This window comes from Mauremys reevesii, linkage group 14 (genome assembly GCF_016161935.1).
Source record: "Mauremys reevesii isolate NIE-2019 linkage group 14, ASM1616193v1, whole genome shotgun sequence".
Classification (NCBI taxonomy): domain Eukaryota; kingdom Metazoa; phylum Chordata; order Testudines; family Geoemydidae; genus Mauremys; species Mauremys reevesii.
The window spans coordinates 27,776,049-27,789,845 of record NC_052636.1 but is presented as its reverse complement, the minus strand read 5'-3'; the positions used below and the strand labels follow the sequence as shown (position 1 = coordinate 27,789,845).

The window sequence follows — 13,797 nt, the reverse complement described above, 5'->3', positions numbered from 1 at the left end:
ACTATAAAAGGCTAATGCCTCGTCTCCATCTTGTCTTCAATCCTGCTTCTTATCTCTGGAGGGACTTTGCTACAAACTGAAGCTCTGTACAAAGGACTGAATGACCCTTCCCAGCTTTGAATAGACTCCAGAGACTTGATTTGAACCTGCAGTTTATTCCATCACTGTTACAAGCCTGAACCAAGAACTTTGCCATTACTGTATGTGAAGGGTTCAAATCCATGTGCATTTTATATAACAACCTGGTCTATGGATTGTGCCAGTTCTTTTCCAGACCCAAAGTCCAGAGTATGGTCAAGGGACCAGAGGCCTAGCAAATAGTGACCAGCTAAGAGAAAGCTGGGGTAAACAGAAAGCCTTGCTTGCTAAGATAGGCCTGGTCAGCAAAGTGCCAGGTGTTGGAGCTAAGAACTAAATGATTGTGTCTTATTCAGAGTTGCAGACTGAACAAAGAATCCCTATTCCTATTGTGTTTGTTTCTTCTCTAGGGAGACCTTCTTCCCACAGATCCAACCTTGAGTTTATGAAAAGTTGGCACGTCAGTATAAGATATGGCATCCTTCCACCTCCCTTCCCAGGGACCAATGCCTGCCTTAAGACACACAGAAAACAATCTTTATTGCCACATACTTTCACTCTTTCTTTTCTGTAACCCCTAGGAATGTACCTGTTGGACAATCAAAGGAGTTGCTCCATTCCTATGGATCCCAAATCAGAATTCAACCTATATATTTTATACTACTAACATTTTATCAAAGTATTAATGAAATGTTAACTTGCTAACTTGAGACCATGGGTGGAGACATTATGTAACCTGTTAACCATTGGCTACTGTGCTATCTTGTCTTGCTGCAAAACGTGTCCCAGGGTTTGGAACTGCCTACGCCGTCACTTTCCCCCACCCATGGAAAATCTATATATTCTATTGTAATTAATTAATTAACAGTGTCTCTGAGCCTAATAAGCCCACTCCGCCAGCACTGTGTGTAATAAACTCCTATTCTTGACCTCTACACGGTGTAGACTTGTGTCCTTCACAGCCACCTGCTGAAGAAAGAGGAGATTCAGCATCCAGCTTGACTGAATGTGTCTCCTCTCCCCACAGCTTGGTGATCTTTTGAGGAAATGGAGAAGACTGCCTTTGCCTAGCTGTACATCGCTTGCAAAAGAAACAGGTCTTTTTGGTGACAAGTGTTGAAAGGAGCCATTAGACAAATGTGGAGACAGGAAAAATGTCCCCCAATTGAACTGGCATCCATGGATGCTGAAGCCACAACACAGAGCGCTAAACACTATATGAGAACGGGTGGTGTCAGAAGAGTCTCTACCAAAGCCTTTTCCCACCAGCAGGGGCCTCTCTGTGCACAGAACTCCTGGTAGCGTGATGGCTGCAGGCAGTGGAGAACTCTATTTTGGCATCTCTTTGTTGGTGAACATCTGCAGTGGCTGTTTAAAGGTCTCTGGATAGTGATCTTTGGGAAGAGCTGGCTGAAGTGTCTTCCTTGTAACCAGGAGATCCTGGCTTGGCCTGCCAGTTCTTCCTTGCAAGTCTTGAGGGAAATGGGGAATGTCTGTAGTTTGGAATTTGCAGGTGTTGTCCTGGACCATCAAATGGAACAGTGGCAAATACTTTCTTGCGGCAGGCACCATGGCTTAGCTGGCTTAAAGCACCTGTCTAGTAAACAGGAGATCCTGGGTTCAACTCCCAGTGGTGCCTTGTTCTATGGCTTTCATCTCCTCTGCTCACATTTTCCTGTGTCTTTCCGGGAAACAGAAGAGGCCTCCCTTGGTATCCAAGTAATTGCTTGCTAAGGAAAAGGCTTCTTTGGAGAGAAGCATTGGAAAGAATCAAATCACAAGCCTGGAGTTGATGTAAAGGCTGCTGTGACTGGCATTAGCATGGTGGTTGCTTCAACTGCAATTGCTGCAACACGAGAGCCTGCACCACACGTCCTTGTGATTCGCTGGGGATGTCTGCACACAGATGTCATGTCATCTTCCTTTTGATTGTCACTGATGAAAAATGGAGCCACTGGGAGAAAAGTTCCAGAGACACCTGCCAGGTAAAGTGGAGGTTAGAGATGCAGCACCCAGTGGTGCCTTGCCAAATGTGCCCACTCCTCCTACCTTTTGGTCAATCTTTTGAGGAAACAGAGAGGACTTCCTCTGCCTTGCAATGCAAATGCTTCCAAAAGAAACCGGTCGTTTTTTCTGACAAGTGTTGGAAGGAGGCACCTAAGAAACGTGGAGACAAGGAAAAGGTCACTGTAACTCAACTTGCATCCATGGCTCTTGAGGCCACAACGCAGAGCACTAAGCACTGTACAACCACAGCTGGGGACAGAAGGGTCTTTTCCACAGGCATTTTCCACTTGCAGGGTCCTCTCTGTGCGCAGAATTCCTGATAGTTTGATGTCTGCAGGCCTTGGAGATCACTATTTTGCCATCTCTCTCACTGTTCCAGTGAACATCTGCTGTGGTTGTTGAAAGTCTGTGATGGGATCTATGGGATGCAACCTGAACAGTGGGACCCCTGAGCCCTGTGTCCCACAGGGGGATAGAAGAGCCTGTTAGTCTAGCACGCTCCCAACTGAACTACTTCAGCAGCTGCTCGGTTTCTTTTTGGCCTCCTGCTTTTCTGTCTGGGATGTTGTTGTCAGCTGTGGCACAGAAAAAGGACGTCATTGCGAGCGGCCCATGAAGACAAGATTCACTTTTGCCTTCCTTGCTCGGCTTTACTTGCTTCCTCGCCCTATTCCTGCCTTAGTTCCTGGGTTTCCTGAAGGCGACGGGGGGCCAGCAGTACCAGGAGGAAGTTGGGCAGCTAGACCCTGGTGGCAAAAGTCCTGCCGCCACTTGCCACCCCACTCTCTTCTCCCAGCGTCACATATTGGCCACCAGGGACTTGGGGCCCAGCAGCGCAACGGAAGGCAGTGGACAGAGCCACCCTCGCCTTGAAGCTCCGGCTCATTAAACCACATCTTCAGTCGCTGATGGCCAATGAGAGACCGACATCGCTTGCTATTTTAGCACTTGGACGTGCGATTGGCCAATCTTTGGATCTCTTTAATGCTGCACTTCAGTTCATGGGGGAAAGGCGAGAGAAGCGACCTTTCAACTAAAGGCCTGGGGTTAACATCCTAACGCTGTCTCCAACTGTCACACTATTTAATACCGGCCCACCCTGTGCTGGTGAGTGCTCCATTGCTAGATGTTAGTACATTTCAGTTACTGTCAAAATTAAAAAGTTTCTATATGCTTAAAGAAAATGCATTTGTTTTATTTGCTTATATATGGCATGAATAAATACAGGTTTACAGAACCTAGCCTGCAAATTTATCATCTTATATGACAGAGAAAATCATGCATCGAAATTGTGCGTCAAAATCATGAGCTGAGCTACAAATGCAATGAAAAATAAGATATTCAAAATTTTAACATATGGGGAGGGGGGGGGGCACCGAAGACATGTCTTGCCTGGGAGAGGCACTTGGTCTAGGGGAGGCCCTGTCAGGGAGAGCAGGAGTTAGTCTCACACGCCTATTTCCAGGCTGTAATTTGTGGGCGCCCTGCTCTGGGGGAGGGATCGCGGTAGCCCAGACTCAGGGCTGGAACAGGCCCCGGATTGAGGTGGTGGCTGCAGGGTTTGCAGCGCTCTGATGGCTCAGACAATGTGTCTCTCCCAAAGCCTCAGATCTGCGTCCCCAGAAGGCTCCTGCGCTGCCTCCACTCCTCTCACAGTCTACAGCAAGGAGCAGCAGCAAGGGTCAGGATGAGCCATAGGGCACTAGGTGGGTGGCCGAGGCTTCAGGAGCCCAGAGTGTTTGCCTGTCTGGGCATTTTGGCTGAGACCTCAGGGACACATTGTGAGGCAGAATCCCAGGCATCTTATGAAAGGAGCATAAGGACATAAGGACGTACGAACGGCCAGACTGGGTCCATCTAGCCCAGTATCCTGTCTTCCCATAGCGGCCAAAGCCAGGTGCCCCAGAGGGAATGAATAGAACAGGGAATCACCAAGTGATCCATCCCCTGTCGCCTATTCCCAGCTCCTGGCAAACAGAGACTAGGGACACCATCCCTGCCCATCCTGGCTCAGAGCATGTCCTCCATGAATCGATTTAGCTCTTTTTTTGAACCCTGTTATAGTCTTGGCCTTCACAACCTCCTCTGGCAAGGAGTTCCTCAGGTTGACTGTGCGTTGTGTGAAAAAATACTTCCTTGTGTTTGTTTTAAACGGGCTGCCTATTCATTTCATTTGGTGACCCCCTAGTTCTTGTGTTATGAGAAGGAATAAGTAACACTCCTTATTTACTTTCCCCACACCAGTCATGATTTTATAGACCTCTAGCATATTTCCCCTTAGTCATCTTTTCTCCAAGCTGAAAAGTCCCAGTCTTATTATTCTCTCCTCATATGGCAGAAACTCCATACCCGTTTCTGAACCTTTTCCAATTCCAATACATCTTTTTTAAGATGGAGCGACCATATCTGCATGCAGTATTCAAGATATGGGCGTACCATGGATTTATACAGTGGCAATAAGATTTTCTCTCTTATTCTCTATCCCTTTCTTAATTATTCCCAACATTCTGTTCGCTTTTTGCCTGCCACTGGACATTGAGTGGATGTTTGCAGAGAACTATCCACAGTGACTCCAAGATCTCTCACTTGAGTTGGAACAGCTATTTTACATCCCATCGTTTTATATGTAGAGTTGGGATTATGTTTGCCAATGTGCATCACTTTGCATTGATCAACATTGAATTTCATCTGCCATTTTGTTGCCCTTTCACCCAGTTTTGTGAAATCTCTTTTTAGCTCCTCCCAGTCTGCTTTGGACTTAACTATCCTCTGTAGTTTTGGATCATCCGCATATTTTGTCACCTCGCTGTTCAGCAGATCGTTTATGAAGATGTTGACTAGTCCCAGTACAGGCACCACTAGTTACCTGTTTGCATCCTGAAAACTGTCCATTTATTCCTACCCTTTGTTTCCTGGCTTTTAACCAGTTATTGATCCACGTGAGGACCTTCCGGAGGTGAACGTAAGCTGGTACATTCCGGTATGAGGTCCTGGCAAGAGCGGGTACGCTGTGCCAGCCCGGCCCGGCTTCACCAGGCTGGTGATTTAAAGGGCCCAGGGCTCCCTGCAGCCTCCCAAGCCCCCCTGGCGGAGCCCCGGGGAGCAAATCACTGCCCTGGAACGCTGCTCTCTCCCGCGCTACGAACACAGAGCAGGGGCGGCGGGAGCTTCCTTACAGTGGGGGGGTCACTATTGTCTGAACTGTGGCACTCCCATGAAAACCCTTCCCTAAGGACCCACACTCACACCGCCTCTCCCCCCGAGGCCACACCCACAGAATGCCTCTCCCCCGCCCCAAGACTCCCCCTTCCCCCCTACATCATTTGTCCTAACAGCCAGTTAAGAGTGGTGGGGCCACGGCCCTCTAAACCCCCTGTTCCAGCACCCCTGACACAGAGCTAAGCAGCAGCGGTGTGTGTGTGCGTGTGACAGAGGCTGCTGTGCTGAGCTGAGCCAGTGAGGGAAGCGGGGGCTGATGTTGGGGCTGCCCCCTCCCCCTGCCTCAGGCCTGGTTGCTTGCAGCAGCTGTCTGAACATAGAGACAGTGTGCCGACACACTCCCTCTCCCCACACACACACAGTCTCTACCCCGCCACGCACACTGCAGTTGAAAAGCAGCTGGCAATCTAGTAAGATGCCCATGGAAGGTGGGATAGAGAAACCTGCATCATGTGATGCTGTACCGGCCCATGAGGCATTGGAAACCCTTCCCAAAACACCCTGCAGCCAGTTGCACAGCTACCCACAGTGCACTGCTCTCTGTGGCCATCCAAGATTCTAGCGTGGATGTGCTCTGGTGACACAAGGGGCATAGTGTGGACATGCAGCAGCTGTTTAATTAAAACACTTTAAAGCCAAATTACCCAATAGTGTAGACATAGCTTGAGAGAGAGACAAGACCCAGCTCCCTTGAAACTAAAGAACCACAACTTTCTCCGTAGTTGGCAGGATTCAAACCTGCGCAGGGAGACCCCAATGGATTTCTAGCCCACCGCCTTAACCACTCAGCCACAACTACTTGGTTGAGATGGGTCTCTCACTGCACTCTAGTTCTGTTCTCACTGAGTGATCAATTCCAGTTGTTTCCTCAGACCAGCTTCCACAACACACACACTGCTGTGCCATTGTGTAAGTGTGTCCAGGGCTGAACTGCAAGAATTCCTGCTCATTTCCCTTCTGGCTGGAGCATGATTAGAGTGTGTTTGTGGTCAATGACGTTGCTGTAGATTGTTGTCCATTTCCTGCCTTGATCATTCAGACAGTCCCTTTCCTGCCATATCCCCAGCACAGCAGTGATTGCAATAGCAGGGGGCAGGTTTTCTCTGGGGCAATGAGATTTCTTAGGGGGTTGGTAGCTCCTTTCTTTCCTCACCCTGGAGTAAACTCAGATTTTTATTCCATCCTTGATGTTTCATGGAATAACAACAGACGACCAAGGAAAGAGGTGGACAGGGCGGGTCTCTGGGGTGGGGCAGAGAGATGGGGGCGATGGGCAGGGCGGGTCTCAGGGGAGGAGGTAGAGAGGTGGGGGCGGTGGGCAGGGTGGGTCACAGGGGAGGGGCAGACAGGTGGGGGCGGTGGGCAGGGCGGGTCTCAGGGGTGGGGGCAGAGAGGTGGGGGCAGCGGGCAGGCCTTGGGGTAGGGGGTGGAGAGGCACAAGGAGGCCTTCAGGGAGGAGAGGAGCGAGCGGAAGGTGGACCAGCAGGCCTCAGCCACAGTTGAAGAGCGGGCGTGGGAAGTGGTCAAATGGGAGTGAGGGCGGAGCACAGGTGGGGCCTCAGAGAGAGGAGAATGAGTCAAGGGGGTGGAGTGGGCAGGGCCGCCCAGAGGATTCAGGGGGCCTGGGGCAAAACAATTTTGGGGGCCCCTTCCATAAAAAAAAGTTGCAGTACTCTAGAATCCTGTATTCACATGGGGGCCCTGCAGAGTCTGGGGCAAATTGCCCCCCCTTTCTCCCCTCTGGGTGGCCCTGCCCTCAGCCTCTCCTCGTAAGTCCCCTGCCCCCTAATCATTTTTGTTGCCCTCCCCTAGACTCTCTCCAACTTGTTTCTGTAGTGGGGGGGTGAAAACTGGACGCAATGCTCCAGATGTGGCCTCACCAGTGCCGAATAGAAGGGAATAATCACTTCCCTCGATCTGCCGGCAATGCTCGTACTAATCCAGCCAATACGGCCAGGTACCCATATTGAATGCAGACCCAGCAATATTTGATAAATTGGTTACTGTCCATTCAGGAGGTTATTTCCCACCTATTCATAAATAATGAAGATGCTCTAAGCAGAGGGGAGAGAGCTGTCCCGTCCGTGTAGTTAATCCATCTCCCCGAGAGGTGGTAGCTATGTCATTGGGGGAAGCTATGTGGGTGGGTGTGCAAGCTGTGGTGTTTACATGGATCTATAAGATTAATCAAACCCCATTTTTAAAAGCACGGTGGTCTGGGAACATAACGGGAGATTGCTGAGGCAGGGCCTGTCCTTCAAAATCTTTAAGAGCTCTGACTTACCTACACAGCAGTCATGCGGGTATAGCTCAGTGGTAGAGTGTTTGACTGCAGTTCAAGTGGTCCTTGGTTCAAATCCAAGTGCCCCCTTACAAACCTCTTCCTTCAACAAAAATAATGGCATTTCCATTATGTTCAGGAATTGCATTGAATAGGGATCCCTGACATGAGTAAAAACACTCAATGTTTTCCTATGCAAATGCATAAAAACCTCGCAAACATGTCCCTCCACTGAAATCAGTTCCAATCCTCTAAAGGATTAAAGAATCCTTATTGAGGTTGCAGGAAAAAACCATCCCAATGTGTAGAAAGAATAGTAAATATGGCAGGCGACAAGCTTGGCTTAACAGTGAAATCCTTGCTGATCTTAAACACAAAAAGAAGCTTACAAGAAGTGGAAGACTGGACAAATGACCAGGGAGGAGTATAAAAATATTGCTCAGGCATGCAGGAGTGAAATCAGGAAGGCCAAATCACACTTTGAGTTGCATCTAGCAAGAGATGTTAAGAGTAAAAAGAAGGGTTTCTTCAGGTATGTTAGTAACATGAAGGAAGTCAAGGAAAGTGTGGGCCCCTTACTGAATGAGGGAGGTAACTTAGTGGACAGAGGATGTGGAGAAAGCTAGTGTACTCAATGCTTTTTTTTGCCTCTGTCTTCACAAACAAGGTCAGCTCCCAGACAGCTGCACTGGGCAGCACAGTATGGGGAGAAGGTGACCAACCCTCTGTGGAGAAAGAAGTGGTTCAGGACTGTTTAGAAAAACTGGACGAGCACAAGTCCATGGGGCTGGATGCGCTGCATCCAAGGGTGCTAAAGGAGTTGGCGGATGTGATTGCAGAGCCATTGGCCATTATCTTTGAAAACTCATTGCGATTGGGGGAGGTCCCGGATGACTGGAAAAAGGTTATTGTAGTGCCCATCTTTAAAAAAGGGAAGGAGGAGGATCTGGGGAACTATAGGTCAGTCAGCCTCACCTCAGTCCAAGGAAAAATTATGGAGCAGGTCCTCAAGGAATCAATTCTGAAGCACTTAGAGGAGAGGAAAGTGATCAGGAACAGTCAGCATGGATTCACCAAGGGCAAGTCATGTCTGACTAACCTAATTGCCTTCTATGAGGAGATAACTGGGGCTGTGGATGAGGGGAAAGCAGTGGATGTGTTATCCCTTGACTTTAGCAAAGCTTTTGATACAGTCTCCCACAGTATTCTTGCCAGCAAGTTAAAGAAGTATGGGCTGGATGAATGGACGGTAAGGTGGATAGAAAACTGGCTAGATCTTCGGGCTCAACGGGTAGTGATCAACGGCTCCATGTCTAGCTGGCAGCCGGTATCAAGTGGAGTGTCCCAAGGGTCGGTGCTGGGGCCGGTTTTGTTCAATATCTTCATTAATGATTAGGAGGATGGTGTGGACTGCACCCTCAGCAAGTTTGCAGATGACACTAAACTGGGAGGAGTGGTAGATACGCTGGAGGGTAGGGATAGGATACAGAGGGACCTAGACAAATTACAGGACTGGGCCAAAAGAAACCTGATGAGGTTCAACAAGGACAAATGCAGAGTCCTGCACTTAGGACGGAAGAATCCCATTCACTGCTACAGACTAGGGACTGAATGGCTAGACAGCAGTTCTGCAGAAAAGGACCAAGAGGTTACAGTAGACGAGAAGCTGGCTATGAGTCAACAGTGTGCCCTTGTTGCCAAGAAGGCTAATAGCATTCTGGGCTGTATAATTAGGGGCATTGCCAGCAGATCGAGGGATGTGATCGTTCCCCTCTATTAGACATTGGTGAGGCCTCATCTGGATACTGTCTCCAGTTTTGGGCCCCACGCTACAAGAAGGATGTGGAAAAATTGGAAAGAGTCCAGCGGAGGGCAACAAAAAATGATTAGGGGGCTGGAGCACATGACCTATGAGGAGAGGCTGAGGGAACTGGACTTGTTTAGTCTGCGGAAGAGAAGAATGAGGGGGGATTTGATAGCTGCTTTCAACTACGTGATAGGGGGTTCCAAAGAGGATGGATCTAGACTGTTCTCAGAGGTACCTGATGACAGAACAAGGAGTAATGGTCTCAAGTTGCAGTGGGGGAGGTTTAGGTTGGACATTAGGAAAAACTTTTTCACTCAGAGAGTGGTGAAGCACTGGAATGGGTTACCTAGGGAGGTGGTGGAATCTCCTTCCTTAGAGGTTTTTAAGCTCAGGCTTGACAAAGCCCTGGCTGGTATCATTTAGTTGGGGATTGGTCCTGCTTTGAGCAGTAGGTTGGAGTAGATGACCTCCTGAAGTCCCTTCCAACCCTGATATTCTATGATTCTATGATTAGATGCTCTAATGGTCTCTTCTGGCCATAATTTCTGAAAAACTGAGTGCAGCATTGGGAGCAGCGTCTGATGTTTCCCTGTCTAGCCAGCTTGCTGCCTAGAACAAACGCTCCTTGAGTGGGGTGATCCACAGGGAGTAGCTCAAACCTCCAAAGTGCCTGGCCAGGGGCAGGACATTAGCCCAGCAAGGGAGGGGTGCGGCAGTGACATCACAAAGGCCTTTTGCAGGACCTCAGCCTATTGGTCCAAGGTGGTGGGGAGGTGGTGACCTCACAGAGAGATGCTGACATCAGCCAGGCAGGACAGGGGCAAGGGACCAGCGAAACCTCAGAGACCCCTGTGGCTTTGCTGCAGCAAGTCTCCTTCTCCAGGTCTCTCTTTGAGGACTGAGAGAGTATTTGGGTTCACGGACGTGAGCGCCAGGAGGAACCTCTTCTGAGTTTTCTCCTTCCCTTTTAGTGATTTTACTAGAAAACAGCCGTCCCTGTTTAGAAGGTAAGAGCCTCCTCGAGGTTTGAAACCTGTTCAGTCTGATCCATCTGGTGACAGTTGAATTCTGGGCATGGAAAACTCAAGCTTAAGGAGGCAGAATTTTATTCCGCACCTGGGATTTTGTCCCTTAGAATCATTGGGGACATTAGGGTTTGTCCTTTTTGTTTCACCTTTTCCTTCATCCCTCCCTCCTTTCTCTTTGTCTCTTGCTGCTTTTGTCCTTTCTCCTGTTCCCCTCCCAACATCAGGTTTTTTTCTCTTGCTGATAACAGCTCACGTTAACTGATCGCTCTCGTTATAGTGTGTATGGCAGCACCATTTTTTTCATGTTCTCTGTGTGTATATATATCTTCCTACTGTATTTTTAACTGCATGCATCCGATAAGAACATAAGAACGGCCATACCAGGTCAGACCAAAGGGTCCATCTAGCCCAGTATCTGTCTACCGACAGTGGCCAATGCCAGGTGTCCCAGAGGAAGTGAACCTAACAGGCAATGATCAAGTGATCTCTCTCCTGCCATCCATCTCCATCCTCTGACGAACAGAGGCTAGGGACACCATTCTTACCCATCCTGGCTAATAGTCATTTATGGACTTAGCCACCATGAATTTATCCAGTCCCCTTTTAAACATTGTTATAGTCCTAGCCTTCACAACCTCCTCAGGAAAGGAGTTCCACAAGTTGACTGTGCGCTGCGTGAAGAAGAACTTCCTTTTATTTGTTTTAAACCTGCTGCCTATTAATTTCATTTGGTGACCCTAGTTCTTGTATTATGGGAATAAGTAAATAACTTTTCCTTATCCACTTTCTCAACATCACTCATGATTTTATATACCTCTATCATATCCCCCCTTAGTCTTCTCTTTTCCAAGCTGAAGAGTCCTAGCCTCTTTAATCTTTCCTCATATGGGACCCTCTCTAAACCCCTAATCATTTTAGTTGCCCTTTTCTGAACCTTTTCTAGTGCTAGAATATCTTTTTTGAGGTGAGGAGACCACATCTGTACACAGTATTCGAGATGTGGGCGTACCATGGATTTATATAAGGGCAATAATATATTCTCAGTCTTATTCTCTATCCCCTTTTTAATGATTCCTAACATCCTGTTTGCTTTTTTGACCGCCTCTGCACACTGCGTGGACATCTTCGGAGAACTATCCACGATGACTCCAAGATCTTTTTCCTGACTCGTCGTAGCTAAATTAGCCCCCATCATGTTGTATGTATAGTTGGGGTTATTTTTTCCAATATGCATTACTTTACATTTATCCACATTAAATTTCCATTTACTTCATAAACATCTTATTAACCAACTAACTGAACATATTGAACAGTTTATACTTCTCACACCTAACAGTGTTTGTCCTCCAGATGTGTTTACAGGTGTTGAGTTGTGGGGGAGAGAGGCCAATTCATGTCTCTACCCCCCCTTTCATAGTTTCTTCCAACTGGCTAGGAATTACCTTTGCTAGGATGTGAGTCAAGCAGTGCCCATTGTCGCTGTGCTATCTCGGAGACGTCTGCATTGTACACGGTTCCTGGGATAGTCCTTGGGAGTGTGGATCCCTTTAATGGGCCAGCAGCGAGTCTGGCTCCTCCATTGTCACACCTGAAAGGCTGGTGGGGGGCATTTCCCAACCTCATCTCAGTAAAACACACAGAGCAAAACGTCCCAGCCAATGCTACACACACAATCCAACACAATATTAATGTTCAACAGACCAAGACTTTTGAAATGATACCTCACCAGGCAGACTTTGTACAAACCATATCATCATTATATGAGACTGGTGAATATGGGGCTTCCAGGGTGCTGCTTTGAGCACAGCGTGCCACCCCTGGGCTGACATTGCAATGGAGACGTACCCTTAGAGTCCATCTCTCCTGGGATAAAGATGGCAGCATGGCTGGCCTGGACCATCTGACGTGGGCTCAGGAAGCTAAAGCTGAGAGGCTAAAAACTGTGGTGCAGATATTTGTGTTCACACTGAAGCCTGGGTTCGGAAACCCTCACCCCTCGTGGGGTCTCAGAGACTGGGCTCAAGCCCATCTGTCTGCACTGTAATTTTATAGTCTTGCAGCCCAAGCCCCATAACCCTGAGTCAGCTGACCCGGGCTTTGCGACAGGTGCCCTGGGTGTGTTAATCGCAGTGCAGACCTAACATTAGGCTACGTCTCCAGTGCAATGAAACACCCACGACTGGCCCGTGTCACGTTAATCAGGGTCATGCGGCTTGGGCTGTAAAGTTGCAGTGTCCGTGTCTCGGCTCAGGCTCAGTCCCCTGCTCCAGGAGCCCAGAAGGTTGGGAGGGAGTTTAGCAAGTGGAAATGGTAAAACCTCAGGGGAGTATTACCCTGGACTCATGGCATTTCTCCATTGGTCTGTCTGCTCTGGGGCAGGGACAGAAACACGTCCTGCTGCTTTTGTTATTTCAAAGGGTGGTTTAGGATTTTCATTCTCATACTCGGTGCACAAAACAGGACTCAACCCTCGGCATAAACTAAATGAATCGCCCACAGATTCTGGCAGCCACAATGAGCATTTGGTGTGAGAGCTCAGACCTGCCCCTGTCCCAGAGGGACGAGGTCATCTGTGAGGGGACTGGACCACTGACCTATCAGCTCCTAACTCCCAAACTTTCAGTAACTCTATCATCAGTGCCTGTGTGTGTAATTTAAACCATAAGAAAAACCACACTGGGCTAGACCGAAGGTCCATCTAGCTCTGAATCTTGTCTTCTGACAGTAGCCAATACCAGGTGCCCCAAAAGCAACTCAGTAAGGTACCACTGGAACTTGAACCCAGGATCTCCTGTATACAAAACAGTGGTTTTAGCCAGCTAAGCCATGGTGCCTACAGCTGCTGAAGGGATCATGTCTGCACACACCTGACTCTCTGCCAACCTCCATCTGGGCCTGACAAGCTTTGCTGGTGTTTGGATTCAGTAAAGCAGAGGAGCAGGTGAAGTTTTACTCCCAAGGTTCTTTGGACAGGTTTACACTACAAAATTAGATCGGTGTAACTACATTACTCAGGGGTGTGAAAAATTTACCTCCCTAAGCAATGCAGTTATATCAGCCTAACCCCGGTGCTGATAGCGCTGTGCCAACAGGAGGGCTTCTCCCATCAACATAGCTTGGGGAAGGGCTTGGTTAGTGAAGATGAAGAGAATAGGTGGCCCATGGCTCTTGCATTTGGGTAGGCTGGGTGTGAGCGCTGGAAGCTCCCTGGAAGTGGGGGGCCCATTGGTGCCCAGACCATGGCACGGCCCCCCCATCTCTCTCTGAGACCCCACCTGTGCTCCCCCTTGCTCCTATTTGGCCACTTCCCACCCCCACTCTTCCTCTTTGGCTGAGGACTGCTGAGCCACCTTTCGCTCGCTCCCCTCCTCCCCCAA

At 48.7% G+C, this 13,797-nt stretch overlaps 3 non-coding genes and 1 pseudogene across 3 annotated transcripts; 2 read left to right on the top strand and 2 right to left on the bottom strand.

Moving 5' to 3' along the window:
• LOC120381572 overlaps positions 1-13,797 on the bottom strand; it is a 127,857-nt pseudogene that overhangs the window by 98,848 nt on the left and 15,212 nt on the right.
• TRNAT-AGU lies at positions 1,643-1,717 on the top strand. The gene has a single exon. It is a non-coding gene; the product is annotated as a tRNA-Thr (tRNA).
• TRNAS-AGA lies at positions 6,022-6,103 on the bottom strand. Its single transcript has one exon. It is a non-coding gene; the product is annotated as a tRNA-Ser (tRNA).
• Positions 7,604-7,675, top strand: TRNAC-GCA. The gene has a single exon. It is a non-coding gene; the product is annotated as a tRNA-Cys (tRNA).